General features: G+C 42.9%; 2 long non-coding RNA genes across 2 annotated transcripts in view; one reads left to right on the top strand and one right to left on the bottom strand.

Moving 5' to 3' along the window:
* The window catches only part of LOC119963033, a 137,637-nt gene that overhangs the window by 14,975 nt on the left and 105,907 nt on the right, over positions 1 to 16,755 (top strand). The gene's annotated exons all lie outside the window — the stretch shown is intronic.
* LOC119963032 overlaps positions 1 to 16,755 on the bottom strand; it is an 86,474-nt gene that overhangs the window by 19,916 nt on the left and 49,803 nt on the right. Inside the window, exon 3 of the long non-coding RNA XR_005460007.1 lies at positions 2,009 to 2,098. This is a non-coding gene — a long non-coding RNA (uncharacterized LOC119963032). The remainder of the gene's footprint in view (positions 1 to 2,008; positions 2,099 to 16,755) is intronic.

Here is a 16,755-nt window from a genome sequence, read left to right as displayed (position 1 = left end):
TTGTGATAACTCAGATCCACTAATCCCTTGCTTCATCTGCTGTGGAGCTGTGAATCTAAGAAGTCCAATGAGGTGTCCCAGCATCTGATGGTCCTGAGGTTCAGCTTGACTACTTTCTTTGGTGAGACTGCTGATGCAATTACACGGGTCTCCAGGTGGGCAGGGTGATTGGAAATCTACATGTCCAGGAGACCCAGGAAAGTCAACAGTTTAAACGGTCAGAAGCCTCAAAGTAACATGTAGGAAGTGAGTTGCTAGCCTTTCACAGCTGCAGTAGCAGATTCAGCCCACATCAACCTGATCCCGAGGAGACCGCACCCCATCGGAGATTGCAAACCCTTGCCACCAAATTAATCCCCACTACCTCCAGGTCCCCAGACATACACCCCTCAGCAACCCCCCAAAAAATATGAAAGGCACTTACCTCCTTACTCCTCCTCAGAGGCCATGGCGCCAGGAACCCATTTTTGAATACTTGCATCAAATCATGCCTATGTGAGGGACGAAGCATCATAGATTGCTGGTCAATCAGACTTCCAGTTTGTTAATTCTATTCCAATAAATGCATATTGGTGCTTTGCATGTTCCCGCTGTCGCGGAATGGGAATCCAGTTATGACTGGCGAGGCAGGCCCGAAGACTCGCGATAGGTCTGACACCTGGCGTGAATCCCGATTTTGGGCTGATGTGCTAGTCTGCGCCCGACTGCGAATCCCGCTTCCAGCGAGCATAACCGGAGAGTCCTGGCCAATGTTGTTTGAGTACTGTGTGATTTCATTTGGTGTCAGTTGCTTACCAACGATGTCAATTAATCGCTATTTGATTTCTTGGGATGTCAAATGACGGTTAAGTAATCACTTTTGAATGCAGATGATCACAACTTGGATGATGTCTGCTGAGTGGTATTGAACTCAAAATGATGTTCACATTTTCAGATAGGGAACTGGCCCGCCACCAGGAGGCTGCTTCCACTTCAATTCAGGGATCTGGCCTCAGTGGTGATGGGGGTCGTCCCTCATCAGTAATAACTGGGTGCCACCATCATTTTACATCAATTGGCCAACCTGTCACTGCCGGGCAGATAGCTTCTGCTGCACTGACCCTGTCTCCGTCAACATCATTTGGATGTGGGAATGTATCGGTTAGCTGACTTGATGTGCTGTATTCCAGCTTTCAATCTGGTCCTGCTTCCTAACCTGCCCCTTCAGGATTGGGAAAATTCAGCCCAAGGAGCCCGTTTCCAAGTATATACTGATGACATGGAGCTCTACCTCGTTCTACTCTCCCTGTGTTTTCAGACTACTTGTTTGATATACAATCTTGGAAGAGCTAACATTTTCACCACGGAAACACTGGGAAGACAGAAGCCTGCATGCGATAAATAACCTCACTACCGATTATATTCCTCCATAGCCATTGTCTCTGGCTAAACCAGGAAATTTGTATCCTTAATGTCTTATTTGACCCTTAGCTGGACTACAGTCTTCATATCCCCCATCACAAAGATAGCTTACTTTCAGGTCTGTTACGTCACCCTCTATGCCTCAGTTACTCGAAACCTTTATCTCTTAGAACATAGAACATAGAACAGTACAGCACAGAACAGGCCCTTCGGCCCTCAATGTTGTGCCGAGCCATGATCACCCTACTCAAACCTACATATCCACCCTATACCCGTAACCCAACAAGCCCCCCCTTAACCTTACTTTTATTAGGACACTACGGGCAATTTAGCATGGCCAATCAACCTAACCTGCACATCTTTGGACTGTGGGAGGAAACCGGAGCACCCGGAGGAAACCCACGCACACAGGGGGAGGATGTGCAGACTCCACACAGACAGTGACCCAGGCGGGAATCGAACCTGGGACCCTGGAGCTGTGAAGCATTTATGCTAACCACCATGCTACCCTGCTGCCCCTTCCAGCATCATCTGTTCTAATGCTCTTCCAACTGGTCGTCTGCTCTCCACCCTTCAGAATTACAAAGAGGTTATCCACCATGCTTACCTTAGGTAGATTTAAATTTGATTATTTTGTAGATCTCCTCAGATCCTTTCACAAGCTGCTGGACTCAGTTTGAATATTTATAACGTCGTTCTGTAAAACAGTAAAACAGCTGAACACAAACAATAATGCCTTTGTGTGTTTTGAACGGCAACAAACTCAAATTTTGTTTTTGTTTTTTTCTGTGTCAAAAACAATGTTTTTTCTATTTTGATATAAATTTGAAAGGAAGGAAACAGTCTTCAATATTTTGCAAGAATGGATTTTTTCATTTACAATGATTCACAATCTTTCTTATGTTTTTCTCTATGTCACAATTTAACTGCTATTTCAACAATTTCTAGACATTTTTGTTTTGTGCTAGAAGTGAAAGGTTTTGCTTTTATTATCATTCACTTTTATTGCAGTTGTTTTACAACAGACATTTTTTCATTTCTGCTTGAATGTTAAAATGTTTTCTTTTCCCTTCCATTGCCAATTATTTGTAACCTTTCATTAGCCGTCTGCTGCACGATGGAACATTTAAACAGTAAAAAAATGACATTGTTAGCAAGGGCCGGAACACAATGCAAACACATTTGATTTTGATTTTAATTCCCCCTACCTGGTAGAAACCAGTATTGGTTGGGGGTGGGGAGGAGGGGATGGTCTGGGATAGCTGAAATGGAGTTGGGGGGAGCACTCCTCTTTCAACCCAATCTGGCCGACTACAATCTTAATTTGCACGATGTCCACCTCAAACCACCAGCGTAGCTGCGCAGCTGAATTTGCACCTGTTTTGGGCAGAAGCTTTTATGTCTGCAAAGTTATGCAGTGATGAGCAGTGGCGGACTGGGTCTAAAAATATTGGTTGCCAGGAGACAAAGGGGGCCCACCCACAACTACAATGCTATCATTTAATTTTCATAACGAATAAATAACATTTTCAAAAAATACATATGGAAAAAAGGGTACAATTAGAATTTTTGTGGAAAAATGTGTATTTCTTAGTAATTACAGTGTACATGTACTGTACATATTACTGGCAGTAGATACCAAATGTAAATACAGAATGTTATAATTGAATTTTTTATTTAAAATTTTTTTTAAGTAATTGGTTGATATTTTTAAATAGTTTACTGCACAATTTACACATTAACAGATAGTTCAAAAGCACAATAGAGCATTGCATGCAGTCCACTATATTAAGAGCAATCGTTCGTATTCGCTAGATGATTGTGCGAATCTGCCAATAATTGCTTCTGCATCCAATTCATCTAACAATTCCTTTTCTTTTAAAAAAAAAAAATTTTTTAATTGAAAAATTTTGAATTTATCCAACAACAACGAACCATAATAAAATACCAAAAGTAACAATAATATTAGCAATCATAAACATTCGGCCCATCTCCATGAACAACACAGCATTTTAACAACAACGCAAATTAACACAATATTAAGTTACATGACCCCCCCCCCCCCCCCCCCCCCCCCCGGGTTGCTACTGCTATTGACCAAGATACCTATCTTTGAGCCAGGAAGTCCAGAAAAGGCTGCCACCGTTTATAGAACCCTTGTACTGATCCTCTCAGGGCAAGTTTGACCCTCTCCAATTTTATAAATCCCGCCATGTCACTGATCCAGGTCTCCACACTTGGGGGCCTCGCATCCTTCCACTGCAGCAAGATCCTCCGCCGGGCTACTAGGGATGCAAAGGCCAGGACACCGGCCTCTTTTGCCTCCTGCACTCCCGGCTCCACCGCAACTCCAAAAATCGCGAGTCCCCACCCTGGTTTGACCCTGGATCCAACCACCCTCGACACTGTCCCCGCCACCCCCTTCCAGAATTCTTCCAGTGCCGGACATGCCCAGAACATATGGGCATGATTCGCTGGACTCCCCGAACACCTGGTGCACCTGTCCTCACCCCCAAAGAACCTACACATCCTAGTCCCGGACATGTGGGCCCGGTGCAGCACCTTAAAAACAATTCCTTTTCAATGGATAGCAACATGTTATGATTCCAAATTCTCCTCAGACAGCGAATTTCTTAACCTTGTCTTTATGATCTTTAGCTTTGAAAATGTCCTCTCACATTGGATTGAGTAACTGATAGTGTGCAGATGACTTTATAAAGTTCATAAAGGTTATCATATGCCTTGTCATGAAGTCTGTTGGATGCCAGAATTTTTAGTACACACAATGGGCAAGTGCTGTAAATTTTACAATTGTTGCAACTGGAATCCATATTCTCACCATCATTAAGCAATAGCTTTAATACATCAAAGTTTGAAGCAAAAGAAAACAATTCCAATATTACTTGATCTTTGCTGATTTGTGGAAACGGCTTAATAATACTTTCCAATGCTTCATCTTCAAGTTTTCTCTGCAATAGTTTTAAACTTTGCTGGGTCCAAGCAGGACAACTCTTTATACAACTGTTTGTGTTGTACAAAGCGTGACTCTAGTGACTGGACAATGCGATCCATTATTAGGTTAAACACATTTGCTCAAAAATCAGCTAGAGAATCTGAGGAATTTCTTTCATCATCAATAAGCTCATCTGCCATTCTTTTCTTCTTCCTCTGCCTCTCAACTGGCAATGCTGTTTCCAATGCATCAATTTCCAATGTTTGATTTTCATCCATATTCATCTGTGAAATCCTGTCATTACATTTTTTTGCAAATTCCAAAGCCTTGCTGTGAACGTTATCAAATGTTCTTGTCTGTTCCTTCAACTTTGTTGTAGCTGAATCTACCAAACTTCATGCAGTAAACATATCTAAACCACTTGTCTGTAGATAACTTGATAACGGGGTTGTAGTTTCAAATATATACAAGTAAGTATATGCTGTCAATATGGTTTCAAACTTTAGAAGGCTTTGAAGTAAAACATTTGCTTCATGTTTTGTTTTTGCATCCAACTTTTCTGAATCTTGTATCATTGATAAGCATGTCAATAGATTTACGAAAATACTGGCAGCGGCATCATCAAAACATCCAAATATAGTTGTTGCTGCATTGGATTTTCCTGACCATCTGGTCTCACCAATTAGCTTTAATCATTTCATTTTTTCTTGTCCTTGATGTTTTCCACCAACTTCTATCCATACAGCCATTCTCTTGTATGATGCTTTCACAAAAGTTGCTATATTCTGGAGCAAATTGAAAAAAGAAACTGCAGGCACACAACATTTTGTTGTTTCAGTTATCACCAAATTCAAGACATGGGCATAGCACCATATATGAACATGTTGATCAGCTACATCAGCAATTTTACTTTGTAAACCATTATACTGGCCATGGTAGCTTGCAGCGCCATCTGTGCTATCAGATAAACATTTTTGGGGGTCAATTTTAAGATGCTGTAATATTTCAATCAATAGATCAAAAAGTCCCTGTCTTGTACCATCATTACTTGGCACAACTGAAAGTAGTCGCTCACAGATAATACCTTTAAGCACATACCGAATAATAATGCTAAACTGATCGATGGATGAATTATCTTGTGTTGAATCAACCTGAATAGAATAATATTTTGCTTGAGAAACTTCATGACTAATTCTTTCTTGTATCATATTCATCATAATTTTGATTAACATGTTTATAGTTGTTTTACTCAGGTATGTAACAAGTCCACCACGGCCTTTACTTCTAGCCTTTCCTTGTTGCTCTAATCGTTTGATTCTTTGCTTATACTTGTTTTGCACTGCAGAAACGTGAGCTGCCATAATGGGGTCATATTTTGCCATCAACTGCACTGTAGCTAAAAAATTGCCATGATTCAGAACCTCATTATCTAGAGTGTAGGCCAATTCATTTCTGTGACCTCGAAAAGAAAGTGCTTGCTTGCCTAACATCTTTATGATGTCTATAATCCTCATGGCAATACCTCTCTGCTTCACTACTTCTTCTTTCCTTTTAATTAGTGATGCTGCAAAAAATGTATCTAAGGTGCCATCATTAACCACACTGATATATTGCTGAGCATTTCTGACATGTGTTGTTGTCGATTCATGTAAAGTCAAGCTCTGGCTAATACACCTGTAGTCACTAAAGCCACGTACAAAGGGTGATGGATTATAAGAGTTGGGAAACTCAAAGGCTAAGCGGTATGAACAATATAAACATCTATTTTCTTTGTTATATGTTAGCCATTTTCTTGGGACTGAGTCATTCATAATTTTCCTCACATACAAACAAGCATCAAATGGCAGATCATCAAGTGGCTGAAGTGGATGTTCAGCAAAAAATTGTTTTAGTTTTGCTCGTGATGGATATTGGAAGATTCTAGTAATTGATCTTTCATTTTCTTGCTTAGGTTCATTTACAGGATGTGCTTCAGAAACCAAGTCATTTATGCTTGAAGGAATATCTGATTCCCTGTCACTAGTTGAAACTATGTGTTCAGATGTTGCAACTACAAGCAGTACAGGTACCGGAACAAGGAAGCCAGAAGAAATATTGGGCCTGGTTTGATTAGTAATGGATGCACTTGTATTTGTCTCTACATTCAAAGTAGCTCTTCTCTGTTCTTGTAACTCGCATGTCATTGCATCATCACCATGAGCACTGTTTCTTGCTTCTTGATTATTTGTTGCAGAACTGGATATTGATGTGGATTGTGCTTGTGGTATTATAAACTCTGTAATAGGCCTGCATCGCTTGGCTGATTCCTTCCTTTCTGCTTCTTTTTGTTCTTGGCGTTTTAGTGACCCAAATTTATGCTTTTTCTTTTCCATGCTGGTAGGGGTAATATTCCTGAAATAAAAACTTAATTAAAAATAGCCCACATTGGGAAAAATGAATATTGATGATTGCAAGAATAACTTGAAGGAACGCCAGATAAAGCCCTACTTGATAAAAAATATAAAATAACTTACTTACACTTCAATAGGCTATGTTCATTAGTCAATACTACTGTGGCCTATGCAGCTTCAGAAGAGGAGACAATTCACTGTCCAGTGTTCACACCAGCAAGCAACTGAGACAACTGTTGAAACTTAGAAGTTTGGTCCGACTATAGTAAGACATTAAGAATGGTCCCACGACCAAAGTTAACATGTCCAGTTTGATACCATTGTGGTGTTACAAGTCGCAACCCTTTGAGTTTACCGATCATGGCTTATCACTTCAATATCTTTGACCTAATGATTCACGGTCAAAGGTACCGCTTCTCCTTTTCGGTGACCTCACGACCCTATGTACTGCTTGATATCCTTTCAAGTTGCCGACCATCTTAAATCACGAATTGTAACTTTATCTTTAAATTCACACACTCTTGCTGAAAACGTGGATTTCCAACTATGTCCGACCCGGGTGAACCAGCCCACCCCCCCCCCCCCCCCCCCACTCCTTTTCACATCCGTTTAACACTGCTTCGTTCCTTCATACACTGAATGATTATTTGTTTGTTTCTTTATTGCATTTTTATTTGGTATTGCTCTTTTTAAAAACAATTATATTTTATTAATTTAGAATACAAATCTCAGGAAAGAAGTTGGAGATTTATTTATCTAATTAATTATAATTTTTAAGGGCCCTTCAGAGATTCACGGGCCCCTTCTTCGCTCTCCGGGCCCCGGACCAATGTACCGGCTGAACCAAGACTACTGCTTGATATCCTTTGAAGTTGCCGACCATCTCAAATCACGAATTGTAACTTTATCTTTAAATTCACACACTCTTGCTGAAAACATGGAATTTCCTTAATTATGCCCGACCCGGGCCCCCCTATTCCACATCCTTCCACTACCTCCCCTGCTTCGTTCCATTTCATGCACTGCTTATTTGTGTCCTGTTCTCTTTTTTTTCTTATTCCTTTTTATTACTAAAACAGTTGTCTGCGTTTGTTTCTTTATTGTATTTTTATTTGATATAGGGGCCCACTTCATCAGGGGCCCACTTGCCATCGGGCAAGCTGACACCCTGGCCAGTCCGCCACTGGTGATGAGTATATTCATGCAGAGAGGTATATATGAGCATGCACATATCTGTCGATGGGTGTGCTAGTGTGTGTCAAATGCCTGGAGAGAACAATACTTCGATGCTACTTTGGACATTTTTCACATAATATAACATTATCAGACATCTACAAAAGTGTAATCTGGGAGTTATTATCCTTAACGCTTGCAAGCAAGTAATTCAAGGATATAGTACCAAAATATTTTCCAATTTACAGTATGCTTTGAATTAAACTGTACTTTTGTGCTGATGCCCAATTTTAGTATCAAATAGCACTGTCTTATCTGACTCCAACTATTACAATCCGTTGACAGAGTTGGTAAAAATATCTTATCCCGAGTTGCCACATTCTGGTTACAGGCCCTAATGACCTACGTGAGTAATCTTTGCGACTTTGTTTTCCTCTCGGGAACCTCTCCCACCAATTCTGGTCGCCACACTACCAGAAGGATGTGGAGGCTTTAGAGAGGATGCAGAAGAGATTTACCAGGATGTTGCCTGGTATGGAGGGCATTAGCTATGAGGAGAGGTTGAATAAGCTCGGTTTTTTCTCACTGGAACGACAGAGGTTGAGGGGCGACCTGATAGAGGTCTACAAAATTATGGGGGGCATTAACAGAGTGGATAGTCAGAGGCTTTTTCCCAGGGTAGAGGGGTCAATTACTAGGGGGCGTAGGTTTAAGGTGCGAGGGACAGGATTTAGAGGAGATGTACGAGGCCAGTTTTTTACACAGAGGGTAGTGGGTGCCTGGAACTCGCTGCCGGAGGAGGTGGTGGAAGCAGGGACGATAGTGACATTTAAGCGGCATCTTGACAAATACATGAATAGGATGGAAATAGAGGGGCACGGACCCCGGAAGTGCAGAAGATTTTAGTTTAGTCGGGCAGCATGGTCGGCGCAGGCTTGGAGGGCCGAAGGGCCTGTGCTGTACTTTTCTTTGTTCTTTGTTCTAAAACCTTGTGTTGGATTTTTGGCAAGGGAACAGAAGCTGGATTAATTTTTGATTCAGAAGCGCACCTTTGGTGGAAAACTGATTAAAGTTCTGACTTTCTAGTGGGGAAGCCCTTAGATCGTATGCAGCAAGTGTCCATGTCCAATTAGGGCCAGTGGGGTTGGAAATGGAGGCAGGTCAGATGATTTTTTGGACTCAATAAGACTCCTCATTGCTACCATCACTAAGGTACTGGGTGTTCTGAAGGCTAGATCAGCATTCCAGAAGAGTTAGTAGCATCTCTTCAATCCCTTCAAGGAGTTTCCTTTGTCCCCTTGAATACATCCACACACTTTGAGGATTGGAGTGAAGATCTGAAGCAGTTTGGACTGGCAGAGGTTAAAAGAGTCATGACAATTGCCAAGAAAGTGAGCACACACACATGGAGGAAACTCATGTTTTGGTTCAGACCAGTTCCTCGTGATCAATCTTACTGATCAGTTGCTGGGTGCTTTGATGGCCACGTCACTGCTGTCAAGATGGCCCACACCTGGGGGGTTTCAGCAGATCAAGGCAAACATCAATGCCTTCCAACTCATTGAGGCCAGGTCGATCATGAGATGAATGTCCTATCCGGCCCTTCAGAGAGCATGAGTTACCTGCGAGATGCAGTTGTCTGCTGCCATCGGCAAGATGACACCAAGGTCGACAGCTGGTTCTTGTAAAGAGCCAAAGGTGAGGAAGGTCAAGGCCTCAGTGACTTTTACAGATACTGTCAGGACACTATGATCTGTGCTATGAGATGTGAGATAAGTCGCAGTCTCCAATGGCACTGGGTCTTGGTTAACTCCTGGTAGTTCAGTCTTCGGCAGTTGACCCTATATTGAGGGTTTGGCCTCCATTGCCTTCCTTGCCTTCTTTCCTCTCCTTGTCCTCCTTCTGATCGGGGCTCCACTTGTCCTGCAAAATGTGTTTCCCCTCATCGCCACTGAGCCCAAAATCTGACACTCATGCCTTCATTTCCAGCTGCAGCCTTCCTTGTGGGCCTGTGCCTTTCCAATTATTCTTGACAGTCTTTCCCCCGCTCTTCTTCCCACAATGCCAGGGGCACGATGACCCTGTCCACTGCCCCAGTGCTGAGTGCTCCCCGTCACCTGTGCAATGCCAACTGCAACTCTTTACCAAATTCTGACACTTTCCTTTACCCTTTATTAAACCTTGAAAGGGTCTGATGTGATGCCTTGGGGTAGCCTTGGCTTGTTTCCCCCACTCTGTACCTGCCCCCTGTCACCCAATCAAAAAATGACAGCTCCTGAAACCTGTGAGTCCCTTCAAAAAGCCGTGCGTCCCTTTCCAACAAGCTCTTTAGGAGTTTTTTAACTGACTTAACTGACATTATTAGGGAAGAGAGCGGGAGTCCTGTCCCACCCTGCCATCCTATCCGCCCTGGTGAACATTGCTAATTTCTGGAATGGTATCCCATAACTGACACATTGCCCAGCATCAGTAATTTTGGATCCCCTCTGGCTCTGTTCCTGACTTGAAGGGTAGGGGAGGGACATGAAAATACAGTCCTGTGTCTCAGAAATTTGGGTGCGTTCTATGCATGATTTTATGACAATTTAAAACGACTTCCATTCACTGCCAGAAGCATAAAATTGATAAATTATTCCTTAAAATTTAAAATGATTAAGAAATGGACTCATTCATTATATCCTTCATGAGCTGCTCCATTATATGTCAAATATTCTGTGCTGAAGTCTTTACACATAATAATGTACTTTGGCAGTATTGATCCGACACTGAAATGTTGTGTTGTAGCTGCAGTGTATGACTTTTGGATTGCCGTTATCAATGTCCCATTTTGAGATCCATGTTTTTCTGAGGCTGAATGTATCCGGCTCCTTGTTAGTCTTGGAAATAATTGGCAGCAGAAGTTCCTCAGGGCTTTGTCTTTGTCTTCCAGAAGAATTGCCAGAGCTTCTCCACCACTGAAAAGGGTCGATGTTAACTTGTTAAAATCAGTGCAAAAGGGCCTCCAAATGGGGTCAGTAAATATACTGCCCTGTTAACGGTTTTGATTGTCACACTTACATTTCTGAGGGAACAACCACAGTTAAAGTCCAGTCTCAGACTCTGACCCTGTGCAATCAGACATTGATTGCCATTTTAGGATAGAACTGGTCAGAGCAGAACCACGTTCTGTCCAGTCAATTTCACAGGTCACAGTGATGGAAGGACCCTGGAAAAGTGCACTTTCATTTATTTCTATATGGCCACTTCGATTGCTCCTCGACACTCCTCAATCAGTGCCACTGCTATCCTTGTCTTTTTCTCTCCCATATAACCCCACCCCACCAGACCTAGCTGGCTGCCAATATTGGATTGATTTGAACTAATGAGCGTCTCAATGCAGCTCGCTGCTTGTACACAAGCGAAGGCTGTGGCATCAAATGGCTCTGTCTACTTTGCCCTCGGAATGGGTGGGCTCCCAGCATGCTCTGCCAAATTAAAATCAACCCCAAAGAATGTCTTTGTTGCATGTAAAAATGGCTTTTGAGTAGAGATCTTCAAAGAGAGACTGTGACTGTAATTCCACACTTTTTAAACACCTTGTTGAAGAAAGGCAATAAAGCCTGACGGTCTAACATTCAGGGGAGGGAGGTTCTGCTCTTTCATTGTGAAAGTAGTGGAGTGGAACTCCTTGTCATAATATACACATCAGTATATGATGGTGCAGAGACACACACTGACTGACACACTGCAAGACCAATCAACACACAGAACACAGCAGCCAATCACCAGTTAGGGCACGCTCACTATAAAGCCAGAGGGCACTAGTTTTCCCGCTCATTTGGGATGCAGCCTCTGAGACAGACAGAGCCCGCAGTCAGTAGCACAAACATCTACCATGTGCTAGCAGTATAGGCTGGTCAGGTTAGGCATAGGTCTTAAATCAATCTAACATAGTCTCAACCCACAGTGCAAGTATGTTTAACAGCTCTTAGTTAAATAAAATAGTATTGTACTTCTACAAGTGTTGGTAGCCTGTCTATGTTACTGTTAAGGTAAACGCAGTCTCCACAGATCCAGAGTACCCAACACATCACTCCCATCCACCCAAATCCATGGTTGCTGAATAGCCCACCTATCCCATTGAACTCACAGGCAGTAGAGTCACTGAAATGGTCAGAGTGGGTATGCTGTTATCTATAGGGACACACCAGTGATCTTCAGCTCAAATTGTTACAGGAATATGAGGCCATTTTGATATAATAGTAGAGGGCCAGCAGCAAATGGACAACTGTAGATGGTAATTAGTTCCCTCCGGGGACAGTTATATTTTGCTGGTTACTGTTACTAAAGCCCTGAGCAGGACTTAGGTGAGTGCTCAGTTGGCGTGAATTACCCTAAGGTCTCAGGGCATACTGGCAATATTTCCAGTTTAGTCAGTGAACGTTTCAGGATTTCCCCTGTCTTCCCTCTATCAGAATTTAAAGGGGCAGTTTGCCTCCTTGGAATGTTATGGGAGCTGAGACACATTTGAAGTTGCCGCCTGCAGAAATCTTCTCTTTCAGGCCTGGGCATGCCTGGAACATTCATTGACTCTCCTGGAAATATAACTGTCCCCAGAGAAATCAGTTACCTTCCACAGTTGTCCAATTGCTTCTGTCAGTGAGAGTACCTTTAAGAAATCGATGTTTAAGAAATGGGTGTTTATAAAAATAGCTGTAGTGAATGCACCTTTAAGAAATGGGTGTTATCAGTGATGTCAAAGTGCGGGTGGAGCTGGGCTGTCTGCTTTACTTTCGTTTTAGGCTGTTTGCTACAGGGTGTGGTTAGTTTCGTTTTGAGAGCTGGATAGCTGCAGGCAAAGCAAGTAGCTGTATACGGATCTCTCTCTGCAAACTAAAGACTGTCTCCAAATCAATTAGGTGACTTCAAAGTGCTGACTTCTCTCAATAGTTTATAATTTAAACCTGATCTCTGTGTTAAAAAGGGTCTTTTGTCTTCCGGATATTGCTTAGGAATTTATTAAGGGTTATCTATAGGGTACTGTATTCTTTGGGGATTTATTGGTGTTGCTAGTTGTTAAGATGTTTACTGTGGGTTTATAAAGTATTAACTGGTTTCATAAATACACATTGTTTTAATTTAAAAGTACTGTGGATCTCTGGTGCATCACACCTATAAGGTAGGCCCATGTGCACCCCATAACCACAATCTATTAAACGTTGTGGTCAGGTGAACTCCATGATACACTTTGGGGCTCTCTAAACCCTGGCCCATAACACTTCAATTGAAGTAAATATAAGTCTTTGCTATCTCTGCTATTAAATCAAAATGGGCTCAACTCTGGGTTGTGGTCCCTTAGTCCATAGAGGTCAAGCTCTATCTTGGCTATTTTAATTTCTCAAGTTGACATATTTCTGAGAACAGGAACTCCCGATTGATTTGCAAATCAAATTTTATAATGAAAACATCTCTTTCTATTCCTTTAGTTCTTTCAGCCTGTAAAATAGTTTGTCATCTGCCATTACAAAATGACTATTGTGACTTCAATATAGTAAAGAGGGTCGTAATTCTCTATTTGGGAGAAAACGGGCGCAATTCTCCGGCCTCGTTGTGCTCTCGCTCAAACGTAACGAGGACGGTGACTAGCGGGATGTGATATGCATAAAGCAATTCTGTACATAATATTATGCATGACCTCCAACCACCAGGTGGCAGTGTAACACTACCATGTGATTCTGTGTTTGGGGAGTTGGGAGTAAGTTGTGTTGGTGGATAGACATATTTTGCAGTCACTCTATAATAGTTACTGTCGGTAGTTTGCTATTTTTAAAATTTCAGTTAACTTTACCTCACTGTTGTTTCAGAATAAATTATTTAAACTAGATGTTCCGTAGTACATCATTCATAGCGACCAATCTACAGAACGTGACACAAGAGAGGCCAAAAACGTGATCCACGTGGCACTCACCCACCTCCGGCAATGACATGTCCCCGGAGCTGTGTCCCATCCCCTGAGTGTTCGAATGTTGCTTGTGTGGTGTTCCCTCCCGCAGTGTTCAAGCACAGTGTCCAGGCATCAAGGTATGATTGGAATGCTAGGCAATGACTCCCACATGCTGCCTGACCCCCCCACCCACGGGAATCCACTTGGCAGTGCTCCACTTAACCACAATTGCCAATTCTCTATTCGCAATAGCGTTCAGCCGCGCAGCCAGAGGCCTCAGCAGTCGGTGGGAGTTATGGGTGATTGGTAGAGCAGACGGGCAGGGATAAGGGTCGCTCCTGTAATGTGTACACACGATCCAGGGGTTAGCATGATGGTGCCACGAGCGATTTCCCCCGGTTGCTCCCTCCCCCCAACGCTCCCCCCCACACACCCCCAGGCCTAATTTAACTGTTGCTGATTGAGTTCCTTCACCCACATCCATGATCATAGAATCATAGAATCACTACATTGCAAAAGGAGGCCATTCAGCCCATTGAGTCTCCACTGACCCTCTGAAAGCGGCCACTCCCCGCAGTATCCCTGTAACCCCATCTAACCTACGAGTCAATTTTAACATGGTCAATCCACCTAACGTGAACATCTTTTGGACTGTGGGAGGAAACCAGAGCACCCGGAAGAAACCCACTCAGACACAGGGAGAAAGTACAAACTCCACACAGATAGTGACCCGGGCTGGAATTGAACCCGGATCCCTCGAGCTGTGAGGCAGCAGTGCAAACCACTGGGCCACCGTGTCGCCCTTAATGACCCTGTGCTCAGAGGTTCTTGTGGGGTGCAGAAGAGCATTTCTATTCCTCTTGGCTCCAAATGGAAATTTGAAAAATGTACATTTCTCTTTGACCCTCATGCATTCCTGTGCTGTGTTAGCTTCATGGGGGTGCACTTCCTGCTCAGGCCTCTCAGTAAAAAATGCAGTTCATCCTGACATCATCAGATCATGACATGTTAAGAAGGATACTGCTGGCTTTCGATGGTTGCCTTTCTGGCCTGGTCAACAGTACAAACCCGTCAGCTGCTTGTGGCTCTAGCCAGGTAAAATTGAGCAATTCTAACCAGCCACCCATTTGGTTTCCACTGGGCAGTAGGGTTGATCTATTTTTTCTAATCTCGAGAGGTGCTTGAGGCTTGCATTTGAGGTTTTCATTGAAGAAGACTTCCTTTTTCCATTAAGATGAATGGAATTTGTAAGTTCCTCCATGCAGCAGATTGACAGTAGTACAAGTATAAAAACACAAAAATAGGAGGCCATTCAGCCCTTCGAACCTACTCCGCCATTCAACATGATCATGGCTGATTCTTTATCTCAATGCCTTATTCCAGTTCTCTCCCCATTCCACTTGCCAACCCCATATCCTGACCCAGTGGCCCCATGTTCTAGACCGCCCCCCCCCCCCCACCCCCATCCAGATGAAACATATTCCGTCATCCAGTCTGTCCAGCCCAATCAGAATTTTATACATTTCAATGAGATCCCCTCTCATTCATCTAAATTCCAGGTCTAGCTGACCCAATTTCTCCCAAACCTGCCATACCCAGAATCAGTCTGGTGAACCTTTGCTGCCATCCCTCTGTGGCAAGGATATCAGTTCTTAAGTAAGAAGGCCAAAACTACACACAGTACTCCAGGTGTGGTCTCAGCAAGGCCCTGTACAGCCATTGTGGCACAATGGTCTTTGGTATCAAACATTCTTAACCAACGTTCAAACTAAGCGAGGGACCAGAAATTTGTCAGAAAATTCCAAAAATATTCACTTCTCCCACTGGTTTGTACTATTTTTGCCATTCCTAAACTGACTTTTGATTTCGGTTCATATCTATAATTCAGGAATAAATATAAAAACACTGCGGGCTTCTACGCATTTGTGCACAAAACTATTTTTCGGATCACAAATAAGTACAGTGGCACTATGTTACATTAGCAACTGAATGTGTAAAATGCCCAATGATGCATTGTGACAAGCCTGGAGGGGATTTCCCCACACTCAATGACCAGATGCTGAGCTGCACCTGCAGCTATCAGTCCGAGGGAAAGAGTTTAAATTATTCCCAAGTCAGTTGCTAAAGTATATTCACGGCAGCACTGCAGGCAATATTGGGGGAAGTAACTGCTTGTTCACAGCAAGGTAGTGACAGAAGCACTCCATTACACCCTTAGTATACTGTATGGCAGCACGCAATTCAAAGCACAATTTAGTATAGTTTCAGAAGAAAATTTCATCAGAGTTTATGTTGGATATTTTTCATTTAATCTTTTGGATTGAAGCAGCCCTACAAAATGAGAATATGCTGTTTCCCAGATATGATGTGATAGAAGTCTTCAGGTAGTTAGTAATGAAACTTATTTTCACTTTTTGGAAAGACTATACGGAGACGAAACAGAGGCCAGCAGCTCTAGGTACTGGCAACACCTCTGGGAACGGTGGCAGCCCTCAGTAAAGTCAACAGGACCTGTACGGCACTGGAGTCAGCCTGGCTGATGAGCCTGGGGTCTACCCTAGGCCAGGCCAGAAAGCTGTGGAAAAGGAGAAGGGTGGGGGGCAATGTGCATTGCGTCTGGAAGGGGATCTAAAAGCTCTGTGTTAGTTAAATTTGACCTTTGTCAGACAGAGGAATGCCTGAATTTGGGGAGAGAGAGTCTCCAGGTTTTATGAAAGAGCACTAGAGGTTTGAGTGGAAGAGATAGTACAAGTACAGCTGTACTGTATGCACAGTGTTCCAGGATGGTTAAGTCCAGATGGGTAGTTAAATCCGTGAATGCATTTTCAAATGGCACATCCAACCTACTACACCGCAAAGTTAGCAACTGCTCAAATCACCACACCACCGAATGATAGCAAGGACATATAGCATAG

This window comes from Scyliorhinus canicula, chromosome 3 (assembly GCF_902713615.1).
Source record: "Scyliorhinus canicula chromosome 3, sScyCan1.1, whole genome shotgun sequence".
Taxonomy (NCBI): Eukaryota; Metazoa; Chordata; class Chondrichthyes; order Carcharhiniformes; family Scyliorhinidae; genus Scyliorhinus; species Scyliorhinus canicula.
The sequence above is the reverse complement of the archived record's forward strand: the minus strand, read 5'-3'. Positions and strand labels throughout refer to the sequence as shown.